Source organism: Rhinatrema bivittatum, chromosome 2, assembly GCF_901001135.1.
Source record: "Rhinatrema bivittatum chromosome 2, aRhiBiv1.1, whole genome shotgun sequence".
Taxonomy (NCBI): domain Eukaryota; kingdom Metazoa; phylum Chordata; class Amphibia; order Gymnophiona; family Rhinatrematidae; genus Rhinatrema; species Rhinatrema bivittatum.
In genome coordinates, this window is record NC_042616.1 from 90,167,507 (window position 1) to 90,180,573 (window position 13,067).

At 44.8% G+C, this 13,067-nt stretch overlaps 1 protein-coding gene across 6 annotated transcripts in view; it reads right to left on the reverse strand.

The window, feature by feature from the left end:
• The window catches only part of PRKAG2 (protein kinase AMP-activated non-catalytic subunit gamma 2), a 751,594-nt gene that overhangs the window by 408,652 nt on the left and 329,875 nt on the right, over positions 1–13,067 (reverse strand). The gene's annotated exons all lie outside the window — the stretch shown is intronic.

The window sequence follows — 13,067 nt, forward strand, 5'->3', positions numbered from 1 at the left end:
GCTGTACCGTCTGAAGTGGTGAAAGAAAACTCTCCAGCTTGTGGCAGCAAATCCTTGCCCTTAAGTAGTCAGGACGGCTTTAGAGTCTGAAATCATGTTACATCATTAGGTCCGCCTGTTCGGAAAAAAGGTCAGTGGCTGACCGATAAGCCCCCCCTTTATCCAAAGGGGAAAAAAAAAAAATTGTACACAGAAGCAGAGGAGGCACGAGCTCTCTTCAAGAGAGTGGTCATGTGCAGTGGTGCCCGAGGTCTCTTTTAAAAGGCTGTAAAAGGAAACCACCCCGTCCAGACAATCCCTGGCACCAATTGGCCGGAGCACATTCTTGTTATGACATGACATCATACAACTATTTTGACTCATGTGCTCTCCTGCCCTGTAAAGGGGCAGAGCAGCAGGGCAGGCTACCGGAGAACCCAATGGACAGATGTCAGAGGATCTTGATGACTAATGGGCTCACGGGTGACGGGTGGGGAGGCATTACCAACTGCAAAACGTTTTGGGTTTTTTTTTAATGCCAACCATCTTCTTAAACTGGGAGGCTTGCAGCGACTGCAGCCTCTACCTTGCTCTGCTTTCCTACCTCCCTATAGGTGAGAAAAAAAAAAAGATATTCCCGACGGAAATGCTGCTTATGAAGAGGGGTAACAAAAATAGAAATCTAAGCTAAACCCTCCTCTAATAAAAAGCCCTTTGTGCAGGATGTTGAAATGAATTACAAACCGGGGAGTCCGTGCCAAGTATCAAAGAGAGCCCGGCACTGGCTGACCATGTTTACTGCACACAGTTAACATTTTGCAAGCTAATTAAAGAGTCCAGCAATTTGGACTTTTGGAAACATGCTCACGCTGTGTATTTGATAGTGCAAGGCAAGACGATGAAAAACAAAGCTCTGCCAAAGCTGGCAAGGCCGCACCACTCGTTGCGCATTCTTTAGATATGGCTGCACATAATTCTCTGTGTGGGCAGGGTTGGACGTACTTTTCTGCATAAGTACCAAGGCTACTCTCTTTCAAGATCCAAGGAAATTGGTTCCCTACTTGGCAGGGAAATGTACTTTTAACTAAACTGGAAAGTGTGAAAGCCTAGAGTTAGCTAAGTTCAGAAAATTCTATAGGAAGAGGATGGGGAGCGTCACAGGATCGGTAGCAATGTCTGAATTTTCCTCGACTCCTCCTTTTGTTTTTCTATGTTTCTTCTCCCTTAGCCTCCATCTCCTGTCCCTATTGATAATTCAGTTTCCTAATGGGAACCCTCAAGCCAGCATGCCTAGCTCCTCTGAACGATTGACACATGATATGAGGGCATGAAAGGTTTGCTTTTACTTTTGGGTTCTCTTTGTCCCTTTTCAGGTACCTGAGTTACGAGTGCTTATGAAAGATGCCTGGACGGACAGCAGGCTAGCACTGGGAGCCTTGAGGACTGGCGCGGCTGCTCACATGTTTCCACCTTGTGCTAATGCAATCTCTTGTGAATATGATTCGATATATGCGCACGTGTTTTTCTTGGAAGCCGGGGCTATCCGTGCATGTACGACATGCTCAGGTAATGGGCTGCAGTAATTCATCCGAGACAGGGAGACGAAGCAAGCTGTGTGGAGATCAATTCAGTTCGGAGCCCAGTGAGCCGCCCGGGGTTTTACTACTGTGCTTCGGGGAGGGAATTGTCTCCACTTTCTGCCGGACTGGCAGAGCCAGAGGAAATAACCGTGCCACCTACAGAAAATAAATCCTTTGCTATGGGAAGAGCAGTGGCAGGTACCTGCTCAGTTTTCAGTGCCGCATACAGGCAGACCCTTTCGCTTTCTTCAGGATATGCAATCCAGGAAAGTTTTTCAGTCCAACATTCTTTAGAATTTCTTCACAAAAAAAAAACCAAAACCCTTTTCTAATAATTTTTTTCAGGCTCCACTTATAAATATGGCCTCCTGGCAAATGTCTCAGATTTTTCCAATTTTCTAGCCACTCGCTTCTTTCTGTTTCACAAAATCTGCCTTTGTACCGGTTAAACAGAAATATGAACAGAAGGGGGCTAAGGGTGCTGTTGGTATACAGAGAGAGATGCCTGGCATCCACGCGGCAGACCATGAAAGGGCAGACTAGGGGGATAAATGCACAATAAATTAACTAAAATTAAAAAAAACAAACCAAAAAACCTCTTCTGCTAGTGAGGAAAACACATGTTAGAAACTACAAGACGCTGTGGTTTTAAAGTGAAGCCAAGTACATCAGCTGCACCCAGACAGTAAATAACATTCAGCAAGGACCAAACCACTAGAAACAAGTCGAGACTAAAGATGGTATAGCACTCCTAACTAGAGTGAAAAGGAGAGGGGAATCCTGGGTGCAACTGACCCAGCAGTTAAGTCACTCTCACAGTAAAAGGGATTATGGAGGCCGTGTCAGTCCTCTTGAAAATACAGAATTAGGAGTCAATAAACATGTTAGTAACATAGTAAATGATGGCAGAAAAAGACCAAACATGGGCAATCCAGTCTGCCCGGCAGCAACCTGTCCACCCCGCAAATTCCTACACGGACCTCTTCCCCCACCATGTCCCTCAACCAAATTCTCAAGTTGTACCACTGCCTCTATGGGTTGTCGCTGCAGCTCTGTGCAAGATTAACCTCTGCCTTCTATGCAGATTACCCCACTGTTTCCTCATCATCCTTTTTGCCTCCAGGGATCCTTCTCTGTGTTTATCCCATGCCTTTTCGAATTCCGTTATCATTTTTTGTCTCCACCACCTCCACTGGGAGGGCATTCCAGGCATCTACAGCCCGTTCCTGAGTCTACCCCCTTGGAGCTTCACAGCATGTCCCCTGGTTCTAGAACTTCCTTTCCAGTGAAAAAGGTTTGCGTCCATTGCATTATTAACATCTTTTAAGTATCCAATTGTCTGTATTCTATCCCTGTCTCTCCTCTCCTCTTGGGTCTACACACTTAGATCCTTCAGTCTCACCTCACATGGCTTCTGGGGCAGACCCCACACCATTTTGATTGCCTTTCTCTGGACCGCTTCCAGCGTTATCTCTACCCTTGCAGATATGCGGCCTCCTGAACTGAACATAGTACTCGAGGTGAGGCCTCACCGATGACCTGTACAGTAGCAGGATCACTTCCTTTCTTCTGCTGTTACGGCTCAGCCTATGATTCCCAGCCTTCTTCTGCTTCTTCACACGGTTTTGCTGCCTTGAGATCATCGGGCACTATCTGTGGTCAGCTTCTCTCCCACCATCTCATGCAGCTACTTTGGATTTCTACACCCCAAAAGCATGACTCTGCACTTTTTTTGCACTGAATCTTAACCGCCAAGTCTTTCACCACGCTTCACGTTTTCTTAGATCATTTCTTATTTTAGCTGTTCCATCAGGTGTATCCGCTTTGTTGCTGATGTTTGCGTCATTTGCAAAAACACAAATGTTTCCTTCTAACCCAGCGGCATAGCTCCACAGAGGCAGAGAGCCAAGGGCCGCCTTCAGGGAGGGATTGCCAAATGGTGGCTGAAGAAAATGTTTGTTTTCAAAATGGAATGAAAGAAATACTGATTAAATTTTGTTGGTATTCCTTTCATTTCGAAAAAACTGCCTTTAAAAAAAAAAAAAAAGTTGCCATTTCGGAGGGTCTCTCCAGGGCTTCCCGTGTATCCCCAAGGCCTCCGTAGGGCTGCCCCATAAAAGTTGCCGGCTGGACCCCTCCCAAAAAGTGGCCTAAAGCCCAGAGCCCGGGCCCTCTAACCCACTCCCAAAAATGAAAATCAGTTCCTGGGACTTGGGGCCCCTCTGACCCCCCCCCCCTCCCTCATCAAGGTACCAGGGCCAGGACCACCCTAGTCCTCATTTACCCTGTCCATGGGGTCCAGATCAGTAAAACGGGCAGGAAGGATACCCACTCACCTCCTAACTCTTGGTTGTCCCTTCAAAATGGCGCTGGTCAGCCCTGAGACTGGCACCATAGTGGCTTCAAAACTGAGCCAGTTTCAGGGTCGGCCATTGCTATTTTCCAATATGGCCATACAAACATACAGCCATCATGTACTTTAATCCCAGAAGCTCAGAAAGAACGGAAAGGCATAAATATGAATATTCAATATGCTAATGACAAAGCATTGCTGGTATCTAAGAAAGAAGACCTTTAAGAGATGATAAACAATTATACATAACCTGCAAGGTCTATGGCATGAGATTCAACATCAAGAATATGAAAATTATGATAATCAGCAAAAGACTATCAAAGGTATAGAAATATTTGCTGAAGGAATACCACTGGAACAAATAAAGAACATAAAAGTCTATGTAGCTGGATTACAGAAGTCAGAAAAATGTTTAAATGAAGTAAAAAAGAAGAATGGGATAGCAAAAATATAATTTTCGGAATGATAAAGAGTTTCTCAGAAGGAATTTAGATTGAGAGCTAAAGAAAAGGCTGAGTGCAGATATCTTCTCAGTGATAGGATTATAGAAGTGAACCATGCATTTATAGTAAATTGATCAGGAAGAAAGTATAGGAGAATTGTGAAGACTACCTGGAAGGATATGATCTCAAGTGAAAGGCTTTATGAGATGGCGGGAGATGGAAGAATGGTCATAGAAGACCTGGTCAAAAAGCAAATTAAATTTACTGATCATGTATTCAGAGGCTCTGGTGGCAAATCAGCTAATTTAATCAGCTACATTACAAAAAATGGAAAAGCAATTAACAATCAAAATCACTAAAAGGATGAGTCATTGGTATCTACAGCAGCAACAAAACAAACAACTTTACTCTTCCTCTTCCTTTAGTATCAAGATCCATATCACTTCTAGGAATACCCTTGATGCATTAGTCATTCTTCCAACATAATCTCTTCAATATTCATGCAGAATTACCGAATTGTCACAGGAGAAACTCTTCACAGGAAGGCAAAGGATCTCTCATAATGTAGTCAGTGTTCATATCTCCTCTCCAGTCCTACTTGGCGAACGCCTAGGAGCATTTGCTTGGTACACCAGCATTTATGGTAATCGAGGGGCCTGCTGGACTGGAAGAAGCAGCAGGCCCAAAAGGGTTCCCAGAATCACTTCAAGTCTTTCCCTCTCCATGCCCTTCAGAAAGAAGCCACTCCCAGTCCGACTCAGTCTTACATTTACATAGGGTACAATCCCCTTAGAAGTCATCCCTCCAAACACTTACTTACAGAAAAGGATGGCAGTTTTTGGCTATGTCTTTAACACCTGCAGATACACCCCAGTGGGATCTCCCTGGTCAAAGACCTGGAGGAGAGGAGTGTAGGAGTTGGAGCAAACCCCTTGCTATGGCAACCTGCACCCCTCTGTGGAGGCTGCAGTGGTATGCTCCTGCAGCAGCAGTCAGCAATCTGGGTGGCATTTTTGCTTAGAAGTTGGAAGGAGTAAGAGCTACTTTTCCTTTGTTGGTTCCCCTACTACTGGTGGGCTAAGTCTCTCATCCCTGTTTGCACAGGATAGGAAGGAAACAGAAACCTGATTAGTCCAAAACCTGGCTGGCGAGGTTACCTCAAGTTTTGATGTTAAAGAATTTTGGACTTAATTTTTAGAGTTTTTTTGGAAACCCCTAGTCCTGGCTCAGGAAGGATAAGAAGAGAGAAGACTTGTTGATTCCATTTCACATCTATGGGATTGACAGTGATGACTCTGAGCCGAGAGAGTCTGTTTTCAGGATTTTTGTGGGGTTTTGCCCTTTTGGTTTGAGAGAATGTTTTGCTTACCATTCCTGCCCAGAACAGGGGAAAGGAGAGGTTCTATTCTCTTCTGTGATCTGGGAGCTTTCATTCTGGAAAGGAAAACTGAGAGTAAGAGAATTTCGTCTATGCCCTGGGATGAGGAAAGAAGGTTGGGAGCCATGAAGTTGGGGTTTTCTTTTTTTTTGGAAGGAAATTCCACCGCATCTTGGAGATCCCTGCCCAACTGGGATCCTTATTTTTCCATACCCTGCAGGTAGGATATTCCAGGACCCAAATACTGAAGGACACATTCACAGATAAAGAGGTTTTGGGTTTTTTTTAAACCAAGTTGGGATATGAATGTTACAATGAACAAATGTGTATGGTGCCAGAAATTATAATTAAAGATCTGCTAAGTAAAGTTAATTTTGGAAGCCCCGTTCAGAAAACCTAAGTCTTATTTGGCACTCCATCCATCCACCTTACACTTATTGATACCATCACCCACTGAAATGGTCACATCTGAACCTTGGGCTCTGGAGGTCTACCTTCCTCCCCCCTTTCAGAGAATTTACCCTTGGGGCTGTGAGCGATTTTGTCAGGACTTAGCCCTGGGACTGTCACCGCTGTTGACTTGGCTAGATCCAGAAGAGAGGCTATATAAAAATGGCAGGCAACATAGAAACCGAGGGTGCTAGAGGGATATATTTAGGTGTTTTGGAGATGGAAGATAGATTTAAAAAAAAAAAAAGCTTGGTGTGGTTTGGAGAAGTTTGGCGAAAAGCCATGACAATGTTCAACAGGGCTGTCATTCCCACTGTAGGCCTGGGAAAAATGAGGAAAGTGCATGAAGAGCTAAGGAAGAAGGCTCTGGTGCGTATGCACGAAACGTCATCTGCCATGTGGTTGGGACGCAGCCAGTGAATCACCATAAAGTCGCGAGCACCCTGTTCGCATCGGGCTCAGCGCAAGCAGAGAGCGGGGAGTTGCACGCCATGTTATAGAGGCTGTGCATGAGGTGCGCGCCCACGTGGCTCCAGCAGCAGCAGAGGGCAGAAGCATCAGACACTGACCTCCAGCCTGAGCAGCCAGAAGACTCAGCAGAATCAGAGGTTTGGCCAAAGGACAGCAGCCTGGGCCGCAAGGTGAAGCAAATGAGTGGGATAGTTCGATTGACCTGCGCACATCAGCTGAGAGATACAACGGCAGTAGATGGGCAAGTGCTGAGGCCAGACGGTGAGGGGGCAGACATGTCCCCCATTCCTTCCGCAAATATTTTGCAGGCGTCTGTTTGCTACTATTACTACACCTAAAGCAGCAAATATGGCTCATAATGTTCTACTGTAGAGGGGTTAACTGTGAGAGCAACATAATATTGAGAGCACTATGAGCCTCTATAGTCACACTCAGCTAACACCCTGCCAAAGTGTAGTACAGTCCTCAGATAACTTTCCCTTGAAGGAGTCTGAAATACATTCCATCTGAGTTCCAAAAGCATTTGAGTTAATGTGCTTAACATCTGATAAAGGGCACCACGTGGGAAAACTCAGGCACAGCATCATCTCTGGATAATACTTAACGATGGTAGCCCAGAAAGCCCTGTGCGCCCGAGGAAGGAATGCAAGTCATTGGTGAGACTGTTAGGTGAGGACTGCACTGTGTCAGGTAGCACGTAAAAACTAGGGATCAGCGCCGCGGTGTGAATCGGGCTCCCTTCTCAGCTTGCTCTCATTTTCTGTTGCTGGTACATCAACTCTGATTAACTCCATGATCAAACTTCACACCGAACGCAAAATGGAAACCTAACGAGAACAATTTTCAAAGCTGTTTAACTGGGCAAATTGACCGGGCTGGAAAACCGCCATTCTCTGCCTGGCTAAAAATCTTGCCTCGGAAGTAGGTTTCGTAGCTGAGGCGGGGTGGCAAGGGATGGCGTGGAACCCCCCCCCCTCCCCCATGGTGTGATGCAGGTGAATCACCAGAAGGGCCAGAGTGGGGGGAGCCTTCCTTGGAATCTGCCCCTTTTGCTGATTTGTAATACTGGGGAAGGGTTGGGGAGCAGGAATCAGAGGTCCTAAAAGAGTAGCAGATATCATTATCACTGATGCTCTTTCTAGGAAGCTGGCAACCCTGCCACACTCCTGGGTATCCTATTCCGCCCTTCCAAAGTGGATTACATTCAGGTACTGTAGACCTGTCCCTGCTCCCAGAGGGCTCACAATCTACGTCTGAGCCTGAGGCAACGGAGAGGGAAGTGACTTGCCTAAGCTCACAAGGAGCAGTTTTCTTGCTTCATGGCCTGCTAGGCTTAATTTTCTATTCTCTGTCATCTGCCCCCTGAGAATGTAGGAGACTGATGAATCAAGGCAATCTGTGCATGGTGCCCTCTCTCAGGGCAAATGCAATGCAAGGGTATTAGATTCCCTAGACAAACCTTACGGCTTTTCCCTTCCCTTCCCTCCCCTCCCCACACAATTAAAATTATGCATTCTTTTCCATTTTAAAATTATTAACCATTTCCCCAACCTAAAAAGGGAGATTTTATATGGAAAAGGAACACTCAAAGTACAGTCTTCTGAAGTAAAATTATCACTTACAACAACATGTATACTATATTTACATGCACTGCAAAGAAAAAGACACTTGAAATAATAGTAATTTAATAGGCTTAATAAACTACCTGTCTCATAGTAATTAAGGCAGTTTACTGGATTCCATATGACATTACACTTATGGTAAAATGCACTGGGGGTGGACATGGCTCACAGAAAGCCAGGAATAAACTGAACAACAATTCTAATATAGTAAGCCTTCCATATCTTAATGCCTCTGTATCGCTCCATGGTGAGACTGCAGAGGAAGGCGACCAAAATGATAAGGGGCATGGATCAGCTTCCCTCTGAGGAAAGATTAAAGAAGTTAGGGCTGTTCAGTTTGGAGAAGAGATGACCGAGGAGGGATATGATAGAAGTCTTCAAAATCATGAAAGGACTTGAACAAGTTAATGTAAATCGGTTATTTACTCTCTCAGATAATAGAAGGACCTGGGGGCACTCTATGAAATTAGCAAGTAGCTCATTTAAAGCAAATTGAAGAAAATTCTTTTTCACTCAGCGTATAGTTAAGCTCTGGGATTCATTGCCACAGGATATAGTTACAGCAGTTAGTTTAACTGGGTTTAAAAAAGGTTTGGATAAGTTCTTAGAGGATCAATCCATAAACTGCTATAACAGTAATTAATAAGCAATAGTAGCTTGTGATCTATCTAATGTTTGGGTATTTGCCAGGTACTTATGACTTGGATTGGCCACTGTTGAAAATAGGATACTGGGCTTGATTGACCCTTGGTCTGACCCAATATGGCATATCTTATGTTCAAACAGAAACAACTCTGTCTATAAAAAAAGAACTGTAAATATTACACCAGCCCTAAACACCAATACACCTCTTATTAGGAAAACAAATAAAAGTCAAGTTGTTGTAAATCCCTAAACAGAAATTAGCAAAATACATAACTTCAGTCACACATGCAGAGCATACACAGACTTTCACTAAATATAGAATAAAAACCATAAAATATAAATTGAAACATGCAGACAAAAAGTGAACTGGAAATCACAAGAAGCCAAACTCTTTATGCAATGCAAACACAATCAAGACATATAAAACATTAAACATATCAATAAAAAGAATATGACAAATCAACTGATGAATAGAAAAACATCCAATAAATAAAAATACATTAAAAAATGTTTATAAAATTACCAAACACTAATAAAATATTTCAAAACAGCAGGCACATCATATCCAATAATAAAAACTAACAAAGATTTAAAACTTCCTTGTTCTCCATACTTGGGAACTTTAGATTTCCAGTCATCTTGAGATTGCCGTAGATTGGAGGAGGGTACACAAATTTAAACCTTTTTCATACACACATATATATATATATCTATATCTATAGGCACTTTCATACACAGGTTCTCACATAAACAGGCAGGCACAAACACACGCGCACAGGCACTCTTTTACAGACATACACACGCACACACACACACACACAAACAGAGGAACTTTCACCCACGAACACGTGCACTGTCTCATACACACACACATACACAGACACAGGCAACCTCTCATACACAGACACAACATACAGACACCTTCTCATACACTCACACACTCTCATACATACATAGGCACCCTCTTGCGCACACACACACACACACACACACTCACCCTCTCACATACAAACACATACGTACATACACAGGAACCCTCTCACTCACACACACACACACACACTCACCCTCTCACATACAAACACATACGTACATACACAGGAACCCTCTCACTCACACACACACACACTTGCACACTCTCAAATACAGTCTGTCTCACACATAGGCACTCACTCTCACACACACATTCTGGAACTCTTCTCCAGCCACTGGCTGCAGCGGAAATGCTGGCAGTGGGTTTCTTTTTCAGCCTGAGGACTTTCCTTTTGCTGGCGGGGAGTGGGAACCCTGCCAGCACAGCAGGTTTCCCTGACAGCAGGGGGTGGGACCACCGCTGGTATTAGAATTTAAAAGGCAGAGTGAGGTGGCTGCTGCACCCTCATTATAGAACTGCCCCTGAGCATAGGGATTCCCAAATCTGTCCTCGTGAACTCCACAGCGAGTTGGGCGTTCAGGATATCTGCAATGAATATGTATGCAATACATTTATATATACTGGGTCTCCAAGGTTTGCAAACTGATCTCATGCACATTGATTATGAATATCCTGAAAACCTGACGGCTTTGAGGTCAATAGGACAAGTTTTGGGAAGCCAAGTCGTAGATGTTTACAGCTGAATGAAAAATGTGTTTATTTACAGTCAGCTTTCCTGCTAATTCCAAACATATATATTCTCTTCTCTCCCTGCTCCGTGGTATTTTAGGTGCAGAACTACCTTGCAGGTTCAATTAAGGATTTTTACAGCAGATTCTAGGACACAAGGGATACCCTTTCATTTAGGGGAAGAAAAGATTCTAGCTGTGTATGGTCTATGTGGTTAGATCCAGCTGTGTACCCCTGTCGGGTCATCATATCAAGATATGGGGCTTGTGACGCTTGATTGTGATAAAAGGCAGATCAAGAATGTCAATGCCTGGACGGTAGGGGAGAGGCTGCAAACGCACCAGCAGCCAGCTACCACCTACCCGACCCAGCTTGGCCCCTTGGTCTCCCGTGGCACTGCACCACGGTTCCGAGTTCATGAGGGGCTGGCGTGTGCCACTCAGTCTGCTGTGATAGGGCTGAGAAGAAGGAGCCAGCGAGTGCAGGGTGGCGTGCCCAGAAGCAGCTGTAGGAGAAATAGTTGAGGCCACAGCAACAGAAATGTGACACTCTCACAATCTGAGAAACAAGAGTGCGGGCACTGCCCAATGGTTTTTTGTTCACTGTGATCCGATACGATGTGCGAACGGATATCGGTATAAAAGAAATATTAAATAAATAAATAAATGAACAGGAATAAAGCACAGAACTGGTCTCTATGCCTTCTGGCCCAGAGCAACCTCTCCAGCGGTGTCAAAATTGCCAGTGCCAGTCATGGCATAAATCGAAACCCAGGAGAACGAGGTGAAGCTCAGGAAAGCGGCAGGGCACTGGGAGCCATCAGATCCCAGTGCGGGAGGGTGCTACTCCAGCCAGCAATGTCCCGCAGGCTGAGAAGGCAGAGGCTGGCAGGAAGCACTCAGCTTATTCTTTGACTCGTGCTTTGAAAATTAATTTTTATTAAGCATTGCTCTGAGCAGGCAGGTCTGTCACCCCTCCTAACAATCAGCCCATTGGGTGCTCTTAATTTGTAGAAAGAATAGTTCAAAACCTGCAATACGTCTGATATAAAAAACTATTTTGCATTTCTTTCATTCTTTCACTGACAAGTAGCATTGTTCCCATCAACCAGCACCTCTTACCTCTCATCAAGGCCCCTTTTTTAGAACTCTCGTTCCACTGAAAAATATTTGTTTCTCAAGCATTATCGATAACTTTGATTATTTTTATCAGATTCCTTTTTAAGTCCTTAAGTCTCACCACCCAGGGCTTATTTTGCACACTTTGCCCCCGTGTTCTAGCCCATTCCTGGGTTGCCTCCATTCTCTAGCCTCTCAGAGGTGCACCTTCCAGAAATGGACACAATACACTAGGTAAAGTCTTCCCAACGGCTTATACGGAGGAGGGTTAATCACCTCCTTCTCCCGACTGGTTCTACCTCTCCTAACCCACCCCAGCATTCCTCTGGGCAAACAGCTTAATCGCCATACTTTGCTTGCAGCAGAAAACATCTGTTGTTGGAGAAAAGGGTAAACCGCTGTAATTTCCATAATTATCCTGTGACGAGCTGAGCAGTTAGAGGTCAATCTGACTGCAGCAGGCATTAAGGGCTAGAATGCAACATTCTGTTGATACAACACGTTTAGGAGACACCTCAAGGTAATCAGCTGCCAGACTCCTGAGAACAGCGTCGCATCAGCAGCGGGGAAAACCCAGCTATGCCAGCATGATTCAGGGCAGTGGAAACAATAATATTTATGTCTGGCACCTGCGAAACACCTAATACTGTAATGGGTAAAAGGAATAAGAAGTCTGCCAGATCCATCTTAGTGGCATTTTCGACATGTCAGCAACATGCTTGATTTGGGAAATGCGACTGGCACGGTTTTCCTGGATTTTGCTAATAAAAGCAGATGTTCAACTGACAGGAGAAGGGGCTCCGCGAGTGTCATGGGCATGGCCACTCACTCACAGAAGACACTGGAGGCGGTTTAGTACAACAGGAACTTTCAGGCCGATACAGTAAAGTCGCGCGGAAAACAGGCACTCAGTGTTGAGTGCCCGTTTTCCATAACCCGCACCCAGCCACCTCTCCTGGGCACGCGATACAATATTTAAATGAGGGGTCGCGCTAAAAGGAGGAGCTAGGTGAATTGCGCATCCCTAGCACCTCCTTGGCAGCGGGCGCCCAGGAGAGATGGCTGTCAGCGGGTTAGGAAATCGGCTGTGCAGTTTTATGAGCGTCTGTTTTCCTAACCTGTGCACAACTGGCACACTGTTTTTTTTAAACCTTTTGGTTCCTCTGACATAATATCGCCACGATATTAAGTCGGAGGATGTACAGAAAAGCAGTATTTTCTTCTTTTCTGTACGTTTTTTTTCGGCTGCTCAGAAATTAATGCCTGCTCTTGGGCAGGCGTTAATTTCTGAGCATAAAAATGTACGGATCAGGCGCACATTTTTTTTTTTGTATCTGGGGCGAATAGCTAATAGCCTCATCAACATGCATTTGCATGTGATGAGCACTATTAGTTTCGGGGAGGGGGGGTGGGGGGTGGGGGTTG